This window comes from Triticum aestivum, chromosome 6D, assembly GCF_018294505.1.
Source record: "Triticum aestivum cultivar Chinese Spring chromosome 6D, IWGSC CS RefSeq v2.1, whole genome shotgun sequence".
In the NCBI taxonomy this organism is placed as follows: Eukaryota; Viridiplantae; Streptophyta; class Magnoliopsida; order Poales; family Poaceae; genus Triticum; species Triticum aestivum.
In genome coordinates this window covers 423,736,477-423,751,905 of record NC_057811.1, presented here as the reverse complement: position 1 = coordinate 423,751,905, position 15,429 = coordinate 423,736,477, and positions in this window count along the sequence as shown.

Here is a 15,429-nt window from a genome sequence, read left to right as displayed (position 1 = left end):
AGTTTCCGGTGAATACAATTCTAGCATGAATAATAAACATTTATCATGATATAAGGAAATATAAATAACAACTTTATTATTGCCTCTAGGGCATATTTCCTTCAGTATCCCACTTGCACTAGAGTCAATAATCTAGTTCACATCGCCATGTGATTTAACACCAATAGTTCACATCGCAACGTGACCAATACCCAAAGGGTTTACTAGAGTCAATAATCTAGTTCACATCGCCATGTGATTAACACCCAAAGTGTACTAAGGTGTGATCATGTTTTGCTTGTGAGTGAAGTTTTAGTCTACGGGTCTGCCACATTCAGATCCGTATGTATTTTGCAAATTTCTATGTCTACAATGCTCTGCACGGAGCTACTCTAGCTAAATGCTCCCACTTTCAATATGTATCCAGATCGAGACTCAGAGTCATCCAGATCGGTGTCAAAGCTTGCATCGACGTAACTCTTTACGATGAACTCTTTATCACCTCCATAACCGAGAAATATTTCCTTGGTCCTCTAAGGATAATTTTCACCAATGTCCAGTGATCTACTCCTATATCACTATTGTACTCCCTTGCCAAACTCAGGGTAGGGTATACAATAGGTCTGGTACATAGCATGGCATACTTTATAGAACCTATGGCTGAGGCATAGGGAATGACTTTCATTCTCTCTCTATCTTTTGCTGTGGTCGGGCTTTGAGTCTTACTCAACTTCACACCTTGCAACACAGGCAAGAACTACTTCTTTGACTGTTCCATTTTGAACTACTTCAAAATCTTGTCAAGGTATGTACTCATTGAAAAAACTTATCAAGCGTCTTGATCTATCTCTATAGATATTGATTCTCAATATGTAAGCAGCTTTACCGAGGTCTTTCTTTGAAAAAATCCTTTCGAATACTCCTTTATGCTTTCCAGAAAATTCTACATTATTTCCTATCAACAATATGTCATTCACATATACTTATCAGAAAAGTTGTAGTGCTCCCACTCACTTTTGTAAATACAGGCTTCACTGCAAGTCTGTATAAAACCATATGCTTTGATCACCTTATCAAAGCGTATATTCCAACTTCGAGATGCTTGCACGAGTCCATAGATGGATCACTGGAGCTTGCACACTTTGTTAGCACCTTTAGGATTGACAAAACCTTCTGGTTGCATCATATACAACTCTTCTTTAATAAATCCATTAAGGAATGCAGTTTTGATATCCATTTTGCCAGATTTCATAAAATGCGGCAATTGCTAACATGATTTGGACAGACTTAAGCATCGATACGAGTGAGAAAATCTCATCGTAGTCAACACCTTGAACTTGTCGAAAACCTTTTTCGACAATTTGAGCTTTGTAGATAGTATCACTACTATCAGCGTCTGTCTTCCTCTTGAAGATCCATTTATTCTTAATGGCTTGCCGATCATCGGGCAAGCCCACCAAAGTCCACACTTTGTTCTCATACATGGATCCCATCTCAGATTTCATGGCCTCAAGCCATTTCACGGAATTTGGGCTCATCATCGCTTCCTCATAGTTCGTAGGTTCGTCATGGTCAAGTAACATGACCTCCAGAACATGATTATCGTACCACTCTGGTGCGGATCTTACTCTGGTGTACCTACGAGGTTCGGTAGTAACTTGATCTGAAGTTTCATGATCATCATCATTAGCTTCCTCACTAATTGGTGTAGGAATCACTGGAACTGATTTCTGTGATGAACTACTTTCCAATTTGGGAGCAGGTACAATTACCTCATCAAGTTCTACTTTCCTCCCACTCACTTCTTTCGAGAGAAACTCCTTCTCTAGAAAGGATCCATTCTTAGCAACGAAGATCTTGCCTTCGGATCTGTGATAGAAGGTGTACCCAACATTTTCTTTTTGGGTATCCTATGAAGATGCACTTCTCCGATTTGGGTTTGAGCTTATCAGGCTGAAACTTTTCCACATAAGCATCGCAACCCCAAACTTTAAGAAACGACAGCTTATGTTTCTTGCTAAACCTTAGTTCATACTGTGTCATCTCAACGGATTTAGATGGTGCCCTATTTAACGTGAATGTAGCTGTCTCAAATGCATAACCCCAAAACGATAGTGGTAAATCGGTAAGAGACATCATAGATTGCGCTATATCCAATAAAGTACGGTTATGACGTTCGGACACACCATTGTGCTGTGGTGTTCCAGGTGGCATGAGTTTGTGAAACTATTCCACATTGTTTTAATTGAAGGCCAAACTCGTAACTCAAATATTTGCCTCTGCGATCAGATCATAGAAACTTTATTTTCTTGTTACGATGATTCTCTACTTCACTCTGAAATTCTTTGAACTTTTCAAATGTTTCAGACTTGTGTTTCATCAAGTAGATATACACATATATGCTCAAATCATCTATGAAGGTCAGAAAACAATGATACCCGCCGTGAGCCTCAACACTCATCGGACCGCATACATCGGTATGTATTATTTCCAATAAGTCAGTGGCTTGCTCCATTGTTCCGGAGAACAGAGTCTTAGTCATCTTGCCCATGAGGCATGGTTCGCAAGCATCAAATGATTCATAATCAAGTGATTCCAAAAGTCCATCCGCATGGAGTTTCTTCATGCGCTTTACACCAATATGACCTAAACGACAGTGCCACAAGTATGTTGCACTATCATTATCAACTTTGCATCTTTGGGCATCAATATTATGAATATGTGTATCACAATGATCGAGATTCAATAAACCATTTATATTAAGTGTATGACCATAGAAGGTTTTATTCATGTAAACAGAACTACAATTATTGTTTGTCTTAAATGAATAACCGTATTGCAATAAACATGATCCAATCACATTCATGCTCAACGCAAACACCAAATAACATTTATTTTAGGTTCAACATTAATCCCGAAGGTAAAGGGAGTGTGCGATGGTGATCTTATCAACCTTGGAATCACTTCCAACACCCATCATCACCTATCCCTTAACTACTCTCTATTTATTTTGCGACTCCCGTTTCAAGTTACTACCCTTAGCAATTGAACCAGTATCAAATACCGAGGGGTTGCTATAACCACTAGTAAAGTACACATCAATAACATGTATATCAAATATACCTTTGTTCACTTTGCCATCCTTCTTATCCACCATGTATCTAGGGCAGTTCCACTTCCAGTGACCGTTCCCTTTGCAGTAGAAGCACTCAGTTTCAGGCTTAGGTCTAGCTTTGGGCTTCTTCACGGGAGTGGCAACTTGCTTGCCATTCTTCTTGAAGTTCCCTTTCTTTCCATTTGCCCTTTTCTTAAAACTAGTGGTCTTGTTAACCATCAACACTTGATGTTCTTTCTTGATTTCTACCTTCGTCGATTTTAGCATCGCGAAGAGCTCGGGAATTAATTTCGTCATCCTTTGCATATTATAGTGTTGGGGAACGTAGTAATTTCAAAAAAATTCCTACGCACACGCAAGATCATGGTGATGCATAGCAACGAGAGGGGAGAGTGTTGTCCACGTACCCTCGTAGACCGAAAGCGGAAGCGTTAACACAACGCGGTTGATGTAGTCGTACGTCTTCACGATCCGACCGATCAAGTACCAAACGCACGGCACCTCCGAGTTCAGCACACGTTCAGCTCGATGACGTCCCTCGAACTCCGATCCAGCCGAGTGTTGAGGGAGATTTTCGTCAGCACGACAGCGTGGTGACGATGATGATGTTCTACCGACGCAGGGCTTCGCCTAAGCTCCGCAACGATATTATCGAGGTGTAATATGGTGGAGGGGGCACCGCACACGGCTAAAATATCGTATATCAATTGTGTGTCTAGAGGTGCCCCCCTGCCCCCGTATATAAAGGAGCAAGGGGGAGGCCGCCGGCCTAGGAGGTGTGGCGCGCCAGGAGGAGTCCTACTCCTACCGGGAGTAGGACTCCCCCCCTTTCCTTGTTGGACTAGGAGTGGAAGAGGGGAAGAGGTGGAGGGGAGGAAGGAAGGGGGGCGCCGCCCCCCTCTCCTTGTCCTATTCGGACTAGGGGGGAAGGGGGGCGCGGCCCTGCCCTAGCCTCCTCTCCTCTCTTCCACCTAGGCCCACTAAGGCCCATTAAGTTAACGGGGGGTGTTCCGGTAACCTCCCGGTACTCCGAAAAAATCCCGATTTCACCCGGAACACTTCTGATGTCCAAACGTAGGCTTCCAATATATCAATATTTATGTCTCGACCATTTCGAGACTCCTCGTCATGTCCGTGATCACATCCGGGACTCCGAACAACCTTCGGTACATCAAAACATATAAACTCATAATATAACTGTCATCGTAACTTTAAGCGTGCGGACCCTACGAGTTCGAGAACTATGTAGACATGACCGAGACACCTCTCCGGTCAATAACCAATAGCGGAACCTGGATGCTCATATTGGTTCCCACATATTCTATGAAGATCTTTATCGGTCAGACCGCATAACAACATACGTTGTTCCCTTTGTCATCGGTATGTTACTTGCCCGAGATTCAATCATCGGTATCTCGATACCTAGTTCAATCTCGTTACCGGCAAGTCTCTTTACTCGTTCCGTAATACATCATCCCGCAACTAACTCATTAGTCACAATGCTTGCAAGGCTTATAGTGATATGCATTACCGAGTGGGCCCAGAGATACCTCTCCGACAATCGGAGTGACAAATCCTAATCTCGAAATACGCCAACCCAACCAGTACCTTTGGAGACACCTGTAGAGCACCTTTATAATCACCTAGTTACGTTGTGATGTTTGGTAGCACACAAAGTGTTCCTCCGGTAAATGGGAGTTGCATAATCTCATAGTCATAGGAACATGTATAAGTCATGAAGAAAGCAATAGCAACATACTAAACGATCGAGTGCTAAGCTAACGGAATGGGTCAAGTCAATCACGTCATTCTCCTAATGAGGTGATCTCGTTAATCAAATGACAACTCATGTCTATGGCTAGGAAACATAACCATCTTTGATTAACGAGCTAGTCAAGTAGAGGCATACTAGTGACACTCTGTTTGTCTATGTATTCACACATGTATTATGTTTCCGGTTAATACAATTCTAGCATGAATAATAAACATTTATCATGATATAAGGAAATAAATAATACTTTATTATTGCCTCTAGGGCATATTTCCTTCATATAGTTCATCACGAAGTTCTAGTAACTTGGTGATAGTGACTAGAGAATTTTGTCAATTACTATCTGATCTGGAAGATTAACTCCCACTTGATTCAAGCAATTGTAGTACTCAGACATTCTGAGCACATGCTCACTGGTTGAGCTATTCTCCTCCATCTTGTAGGCAAAATACTTGTCAGATGTCTCATGCCTCTCGACCCGGGCATGAGTCTGAAATACCAATTTCAGCTCTTGGAACATCTCATATGCTCCATGTCGTTCAAAACATTTTGAAGTCCCGGTTCTAAGCCGTAAAGCATGGTGCACTAAACTATCAAGTAATCATCATACCGAGCTTGTCAAACGTTCATAACGTATGTATCTGCTCCTGCAATAGTTCTGTCACCTAGCGGTGCATCAAGGACATAATTCTTCTGTGCATTAATGGGGATAATCCCCAGATCACGAACCAAGTCCGCATCATTGCTACTATCATCTTTCAACTTATTTTTCTCTAGGAGCATATCAAAAATAAACGGGGAGCTACATCGCAAGCAATTGAGCTACAACATAGATATGCAAATACTATCAGGACTAAGTTCATGATAAATTAAGTTCAATTAATCATATTACTTAAGAACTCCCACTTAGATAGACATCCCTCTAGTCATCTAAATGATCACGTGATCCATATCAACTAAACCATGTCCGATCATCAAGTGAGATGGAGTAGTTTTTAATGGTGAACATCTCTATGTTGATCATATCTACGATATGATTCACGCTCGACCTTTCGGTCTCAGTGTTCCGAGGCCATATCTGCATATGCTAGGCTCGTCAAGTTTAACCCGAGTATTCTGCGTGTGCAAAACTGGCTTGCACCCATTGTATGTGAACGTAGAGCTTATCACACCCGATCATCGCGTGGTGTCTCAACACGAAGAACTGTCGCAACGGTGCATACTCAAGGAGAACACTTATACCTTGAAATTTTAGTAAGAGATCATCTTATAAAGCTACCGTCGTACTGAGCAAAATAAGATGCATAAAAGATAAACATCACATGCAATCAAAAAAATATGTGACATGATATGGCCATCATCATCTTGCCTTTGATCCCCATCTCCATCGTCATCGTCATCGGCATGACACCATGATCTCCATCATCTTGATCTTTATCAACGTGTCGTAAAATGGTCGTCTAGCCAACTATTGCTTTTGCAACTATTGCTATCGCATATCGATAAAGTAAAGCAATTATATGACACTTGCATCTTATGCAATAAAGAGACAACCATAAGGCTCTTGCCAGTTGCCGGTAAATTTAACAAAACATGATCATCTCATACAACAATTTATATCTCATCACGTCTTGATCATATCACATCACAACATGCCCTGCAAAAACAAGTTAGACGTCCTCTACTTTGTTGTTGCAAGTTTTACGTGGCTGCTACGGGCTTAGCAAGAACAGTTCTTACCTACACATCAAAACCACAACAATTTTTCGCCAGATGTGTTGTTTTAACCTTCAACAAGGACCAGGCGTAGTCAAACTCGATTCAACTAAAGTTGGAGAAACGGACAGCCACTAGCCACTTGTGTGCAAAGCACGGCGGTAGAACCAGTCTCATGAACGCGGTCATGTAATGTCGGTCTGGGCCGCTTCATCCAACAATACCGCCGAATCAAAGTATGACATGCTGGTAAGCAGTATGACTATTATCACCCAGAACTCTTTGTGTTCTACTCGTGCATATAACATCTACGCATAAACCTGGCTCGGATGCCACTGTTGGGGAAAGCAGTAATTCCAAAAAAAATCCTACGATCACGCAAGATCTATCTAGGTGATACATAGCAACGAGCGGGGAGAGTGTGTCCACGTACCCTCATAGACCGAAAGCGGAAGCGTTATATAAACGCGGTTGATGTAGTCGTACGTCTTCACGATCCGACCGATCCTAGCACCGAACGTACGGCACCTCCGTGTTCAGCACACGTTCAGCTCGATGACATCCCTCGTACTCTTGATCCAGTTGAGGCCGAGGGAGAGTTCCGTCAGCACGACGGCGTGGTGACGGTGATGCTGAAGCTACCGGTGCAGGGCTTCGCCTAAACACTACGACGATATGACCGATGTGTGTAACTGTGGAGGGGGGCACCACACATGGCTAAGAGATTGTCTGTTGTGCTTTGGGGTGCCCCCTTGGCCACGTATATAAAGGAGGGAGGAGGAGGCCGGCCTAGGAGGGGCGCGCCTATAGGGGGAGTCCAACTAGGATTGCCAATCCTAGTTGGAGTCCCCTTCCTTTTCGAAGAAGGGAGAGAGGGAAGGAGTAGGAGAGGGAGAAGGAAAGAGAGGGGCGCGCCGCCCCCTCCCTAGTCCAATTCAGACTTGCCATGGGGGGAGGGGGGCGCGGTCACCCCTTGAGGCCCTTCTCTCCTTTCCCGTATGGCCCATTAAGGCCCACGATTTCCCCCGACGAATTCCCGTAACTCTCCGGTACTCCGAAAAATACCCGAATCACTCGGAACCTTTCCGATGTCCGAATATAGCCTTCCAATATATCGATCTTTACCTCTCGACCATTTCGAGACTCCTCGTCATGTCCGTGATCTCATCCGGGACTCCGAACAAACTTCGGTCATCGAATCACATAACTCATAATACAAATCGTCATCGAACGTTAAGCGTGCGGACCCTACGGGTTCGAGAACTATGTAGAGATGACTGAGACACATCTCCGGTCAATAACCAATAGTGGAACCTGGATGCTCATATTGGCTCCTACATATTCTACGAAGATCTTTATCGGTCAAACCGCATAACAACATACGTTGTTCCCTTTGTCATCGGTATGTTACTTGCCCGAGATTCGATCGTCGGTATCATCATACCTAGTTCAATCTCGTTACCGGCAAGTCTCTTTACTCATTCCGTAATGCATCATCCCGCAACTAACTCATTAGTCATATTGCTTGCAAGGCTTATAGTGATGATCATTACCGAGAGGGCCCAAAGATACCTCTCCGATACACGGAATGACAAATCCTAATCTCCATTTATGCCGACTCAACAAACACCATCGGAGACACCTGTAGAGCATCTTTATAATCACCCAGTTACGTTGTGACGTTTGATAGCACACTAAGTGTTCCTCTAGTATTCGGGAGTTGCATAATCTCATAGTCATAGGAACATGTATAAGTCATGAAGAAAGCAATAGCAATAAGACTAAATGATCATTATGCTAAGCTAACGGATGGGTCTTGTCCATCACATCATTCTCTAATGATGTGACCCCGTTCATCAAATGACAACACATGTCTATGGCTAGGAAACTTAACCATCTTTGATTAACGAGCTAATCAAGTAGAGGCATACTAGGGACACTCTGTTTGTCTGTATTCACACATGTACTAAGTTTCCGGTTAATACAATTCTAGCATGAATAATAAACATTTATCATGATATAAGGAAATATAAATAACAACTTTATTATTGCCTCTAGGACATATTTCCTTCAGTAGGAAGTCACTGATCGGAGGTCACACACGGCTTTTATCCAAGTTCGGGCCTCTAGAGGCTAATACCCTACATCCTGCTTAATCTTGTTATTCATGGTGGAGGGAGACCTCATGCGAGGGGTTACAATGATGTATGAGATTGCTACCGAGAGTTTCTATCTGAGAAGTGGATCGAAATGAGAGCCCTCTAGCCTCCCCTTATATACACGGTGGTGGCTAGGGTTTTACAGGTAGGCAGATGCAATCTAGGGCGCCACCGCTGTTGTATTGGGAAGCAAGGTGGTCTACGGTGGCCATAATCTTCTTTAGGGCTTCCTTCGCTCGCTGGGCCTCGTGGGCCCCTGGGCAGGCCTTCGGCCAAGCTCCCCTTGGTGAGCCGTCACCGGTGTATGGCACCGTCATGTAGCATTTTGGTGCCGTGGTACTAGTCTCTGTAGTTATTTGCACATGTTGTATGTGCATGCTATCATTTCTGGTAAAGTTTACGTCAACCACATTCTTATTGAACACATCAATCCCTTTTCAATGGGCATCACTGATTGCCCTTTCCACGGAATAGAAAAAACTGAAGGTGGTTCATTAATTCTTTCTGCATCATTCAAGACATTTTCCCGAAAACAAATTGTCAAACAACCAAAACAATATTCATCCATCAACCTTGAGTCGGAGTCTACTAAATATTATTAAGGTTACATTAAAGAGACCACAGTTAGATTGGAGCAGCGACACCACCACTCGCACAGCTACACGCACTTGCCTATCTTTATAGGTTTTAAAAATTCACAAATCCAAGAGGGTGGAAAGCCGTGAGCGTTGAATGTATTTAGGCCGGGGACGAACCACAAGGTCTTCACCAAAATGCTAATCAACGACTTCGAGGTTACAATGGACCTTCAGTGACTAGAACTGACGAGCCCAAATATAATCCGTCCCGATCACGGAGCAGTTGCCGTTCCCACATTTTGCTCACTAGACACTCCTGCATCTGCATTAATCTTGGTATGTCCTATATTCAGTTGGCAACCAACGCCCCTAACCTGCTGTTGTAACTCATTTGCGATCATGCTTGGTTCTGGAGAGGCATTAAGTTGATCTAACTCCGATATAAACTTGGTGACAAATATATGTGTTGCATAGGGGCAACACACAGCCCGCAGCACGGAGCCGGACCGATAAATGGGCCTCGAGCTGGAGCACAAACGCCCAGCTATTGTCTCGACCGATGCACCCCGGTGGCGTGCCATTGCCGCATGTGCAGCATTACCAGGCTCCCACCAGCGCGAATGCTATTTATCGCATTAAGCGATCGCGCAGGGGATGTATCGCTGAAGGAGTCTGGTAATTGGTCCAGCCCATTCGCTGGCTAACTCATTTGCTCTCATGCTTGGTTCTGGAGGGGCATTAAGTTGATCTAACTCCGAAATAAACTTGGTGACAAATATATGTGTTGCATAGGGGCAACACACAGCCCGCAGCACGGAGCCGGACCGATAAATGGGCCTCGAGCTGGAGCACAAACGCCCAACTATTGTCTCGACCGATGCACCCCGGTGGCGCGCCATTGCCGCATGTGCAGCATTACCAGGCTCCCACCAGCGCGAATGCTATTTATCGCATTAAGCGATCGCGCAGGGGATGTATCGCTGAAGGAGTCTGGTAATTGGTCCGGCCCATTCGCTGGCAGTCATTTAAGAAAAAGGGGCTGGAGAAATGGGGAGCGCCCGGATTAGAACCCCGCTCTCCCTAATTCCAGGAGATGCGACTAGCCAATGTGCTAAGCGCATGTTTGTGACAAATGAGAAGGGCGGTTTTTCTTAACTCGGAACAAGTCGGGTTTTTCACTAGGTATTCTTTGGGTTTTTTCTTTCTTTCTTTTTTGCTTTTTCTCCATTTTTTTCCTTATGTTTGTTTTTGTTTCACTCTACATTTTTGGATATGCAAAAAAAAATTTTAATAAGTGATAAAGATTTTTTGCATACACGTTCAACATTGTCCAAACGCTTTTTCAACGTTTTCCAAAAACTTGTTCAACATTTTAATACTATGCAACATTTTCAAAAACTTGTTCAACATTTTTCATATACTCGTGCAAAATTTTCTAATACCTATTCAACATCTTTCAAATACTTGCTCAATATTTTCAATACTTATTCAATATTTTTCAAATACTTGTTCAACATTTTTCAAATAATTATTCAACAATTTTCATATACCTGTTCACCATTTTTTAATACCTATTCAACCTTTTTTTTGCGGGGGAATACCTATTCAACCTTTTTCAAATTATTCAGCATTTTTAATACTTATTCAACATTTTGAAATTCTTGTTACATTTTTAATAGTTATTCAACATTTTTTCAAATGTGTGTTTAAAAGTGAATTTTTGTAATATATATATATATATATATATATAATATTTGAAATTATAAAGAAAACTACAAAAATAAAGCAGAAAATCATAACAGAAAAAAGAAAAAAATAGGCCGTGGCTCTCCGCGGCTGGGCCGGCGGCCGGTCTGGCTCGCTGAACACAAGAAATAGCAGCTCCCTCCCACCGGCCCTGGGTCGAATGCACACGAGCAATGCTACTCTTACGTAAAGATCGAAATCACTAATTAAGGAGTACTCGTTGCAAAGAACACTCCACTTTCCCAGGTCGCGACAAGTGGCGCACATGCAGCGCGCCACTTGTCGCAACCTGGGAGTTTTCCCTTTTTTCGTAGATCCATTTATTCAAAACGTTTTATCTCTTAAACCGTGCGTCCAAATCTCGAACCGTTTTCACCATTGGATTCCTCGCGTCGAGATCTTCAAAACTAGATCCCATGTTGATAGGTTTTGACGGACTTTTTTTCACGAAAAAAACCGGACAAAAAACCCGAACCGGGAGCACGGTTTTTTCCCTTTCCGAAAGAGGCACGCCCGTGCCTCTCGCGAAATCACAACCGTGACTCTCGTGGAAGCAAAATCGTGACTCTCGTGGAAGGAAAAAAACAGAAAACGCGTTTTTTTCCGTTTTCGAGAGGCACGGCCGTGACTCTCGCGAAAGTACAACCGTGCCTCTCGCGAAAGCAAAACCGTGACTTTCGCGAAAGAAAGAAAAAACAAAAAACGCGTATTTTTTTCCCTTTTCGAGAGGCACGGCCGTGACTTTCGCGTAAGCACAACCGTGCCTCTCGCGGAAGCAAAACCGTGACTCTCACGAAAGAATAAAAAAACAGAATACGCGTTTTGTTTTTCCCTTTCCGAGAGGCACGGCCGTGACTCTCGCGAAAGCACAACCGTGCCTCTCGCGGAAGCAAAACCGTGACTCTCGCGAAAGAAAAAAAAACAGAAAACGCGTTTTTTTTTCGTTTCCGAAAGGCACGGCCGTGACTCTCGATAAAGCACAACCGTGCCTCTTGCAGAAGAAATTGTGACTTTCGCGAAAGAAAAAAAACGCGTCTTTTCGCGCAAAAAAAAAAATTTCAAATTTTTTTTTGTTCGAAAAGCTAAGAAAGACCGGGGAAAAACCAAAACCCAGAAAAAAACCGAAAACGCGTGCGGAAAAAAAAACAAAATCCGAAAGGAGCGTCCAAAGCGCGACACGTGGTGAATGGCTGAGAGAGCGCCAAGTGGCGCTGATCGTTGCGAGGCTCCCGAAGGAGCGCTCGTTAACTAGTTGCTCCCCATAAAGATAGCTACGTAACTCACGTACTAACAAACGAGGATAATTAGAATTGGTCTTTGGGTGATGCTGGGGCCCACCCGCCTGAAAATCAGGGGCGTTGTTTAGATTAGATAAAAGGTTTCGTAATCATACGTAGGTTTCCTTCGTATGTGTAGGATTTTCGAAGGCACACCGGGTTTCTTCTTCTTTATCTTTTTCTTTCTGTCGTTAGCGTTTAACCCAACGTCTTGCTGAGTCCTGACCGCACCGCATGCATTTCCGCCGCCGTCAACCCATGTTCTCCCGGCACACATGGATGTTTCCCAAGACCAACTCAATTACTCAACACGATCAGAGCAAGCGTGCCCGCTAGCTTGACGCGGTCACGCTACGCGCGTACGAAGCATGCGTGTACATCAGCATTTTGGTGTCGTGGAAGTAGTCTCTTTCGTTATCTATACGTAGGCCTCATTACGCATGTTATTTTCTCCGGTGAGGTTTACATCAACAACAGTCACCTTGAACACATCAACCTCTCCCAATCTCCTTAATGCATATCACTGTTTGGCCCTTTCCTTTTTCTTCTGCGGAACAGGCAACCGGAAGTGGTTCATAAATTCCTTCAGCATCATGCATCCAGGACATTTTCCCAAACAAAAATGTCAAACTTGTCCCTATCTTTCTCATGAGAACCAGTTCCTCTGCAGTAAGTAATCCAGCCTCACAACTGCTATTCCAGTATTCCAACTGCCACTACTCTAATGGTCACTACGGAGCTAAACTAAACTACCAGTATTTATTATTATTATTTTTTTATTTTATTTTGCGAAAATTCTTGTATTACTCAAAGCTCAGAATTACAATCATGACGTACAATACCAAGGACTTCTCCAAGTCTTGACCCAAGCCATACCGCAGTACGAACTTGAGCCCTATCAAAGTTGGCCATAAAATGACTAGCTAGATTTTGACTAGGTCGAATAGACTAAACTACCAGTATTAACTAGCTTATCGCCCATTGATAGTTGGTTCGGCCATGCTAATCACACCACCACCAGCTCCCCATTTCCTCAATCATCAGGTCAGGTGGACCAAAATGTCCTGCCGCATTGAAACAGCTAGCCGTGACTAGAACCGCAGATTACACAAACCCTGAGCCAATTAATCGCTTGCATTAAGAAGCTAAAGCTGAGGAGAAAGCACCGCGTCACCTAGACCCTAAAACCCAACAGCCACGCATGCATCGCCCTCCTAGTGCGTCCGGTGGTTGGTGCAGGATAGCAGCAACTCACCACACCACTATCTTGCGACCTACGCCATGGCTGAGCTTGCTAGCAGCTCGTGCTGCGGGAACAGGTGCGACGGCGACCGTCAACCCAAACCGGAACCTACAAAGAGCATAACGTACCCGACTCAACACACTTTTTCGATCCTGCTCTTGGTGGCATAGGCCAAAGGGGGGCTGGTTCCATGTACCATGCATGTGCCAGGAGGAATAATAACTTTAAAAGAGGTCGTCAGTTCGAGGGGGACGAGACACGCGGAGCGGGGCCTCGAATAGGTCTCGTTTACACGGATGCGATTTTGGTGAGTGTTTTTAGCCTGTGCTGTTTGGGAGGGAATTTGTTCTGGATGTACGTTCTAGTGAAAGAAATGAGCTAGCTGCAGACAGTTCCTGTGCTGCCCCGTATCAGAAAGATATGATTCGGAGAGGCTGCAAGATTTGCTAAATATGTCGTACCACCACAGCCGTCCAACTTATTCGCTTATTACTGCAGAAATCAACTTCTTCAAGGAACCAAAACTTCCCCAAATCAAGTCCAGTGTACAGCGCACGTAGAAGATCATTAATAATCTGGCATTCTAATGTGTGGCCTTGTAACCCCATTAGCCCGGGCTACGGTTGTTGGATCGTGGCGATCGATGGTCAGGTGGAAGATCCACGTCAAAATTGTCAACTGCATGTGTCATGCAGCCTCTCTCTCCCTCCCTCGTGTCTTGTCTAGTCTTGTCTTGGTATACAAGATTTAACGAACCATTTGATGCCCGTGCCGGCCCCTTGAGGACGTCTCATCTTCTGGTCGCTTTTGAACGCACGCATTGCGTACGTTTTGTTAGATCAAACACATCTTTCCTCACTTTTTATTTCTTCTCTTTCCTCCAAGAAAGCTTTTCTATCTTCATGATTAAGGGCGATGGCAGTCAGCGTCAGGTGTCGTAGGCCGGCCACTTTTGCAGCGATATCACTGCAGCCTACGAACTACGCAACCGAATGCGCTTGTTCTCATGCTCTTTGGTGAAGAAGAGAACGACGAGCATTGGTGGTCCGTCCCGGCGGCTAAACTGCCAAAACATGACCTATGACGATTTTCATTACCAAGAGAAGTGGTGTGGAAGTTAATGTACGATTTCAATGTCTCATTTCAAGTTTCCGCGTACTATTTTCCTTTAAAAATGAGTATAACATTCGGTCTCTGCATTGACCGACAGTAGCGGAGCTAGACCCGCAACATTGGGGGGGGGGGGGGGGGGGGCGCAAAGAGAAAGTACAATTTCTAGGAAGGGCAGAATCTCTATTTTTTCTCAATCTAAAAATCTCTATAGGAAATTTCTTCAGTAAATTTGCCCGGTGGGGGGGGGGGGGGGGGGCACGACACGTGCAGGGATGCACGTAGCTCCACCACTGTTGACCCATGCTCGCACTCACATATTATTTAGTATTTAAAACGACGAAAATTGTTGATACTATACAAACCGACTTTAAAACCTGAGGTCATCCACGTTGTACACGTGTTACAGCAATATTGGCATAACCCTATCACGAACTCTATGACCGTGAACCATAATCCACGTGTTGAGCGCCAGGTGACCTAATAAAGGGAGGAAACTCCACTACAACGCATTCAAAAAAGAATCGCCACTCGCACGCTGATGTTGGTTGATCTAACCACGAGTCAAACTTGGGCTGACAAGAGCAGAACTTCGCGCCAACACCTTCAACAATGAAAACGACATGCAGAAGTAAGCGCTACCTAGTCTAGGCAGACTAAATCATAGGTTTTCAGGGGGGAGAGTGCAATCTGGATTTCAATCTTGAATGTTGCCTTCCACCGCTGTACCTACCT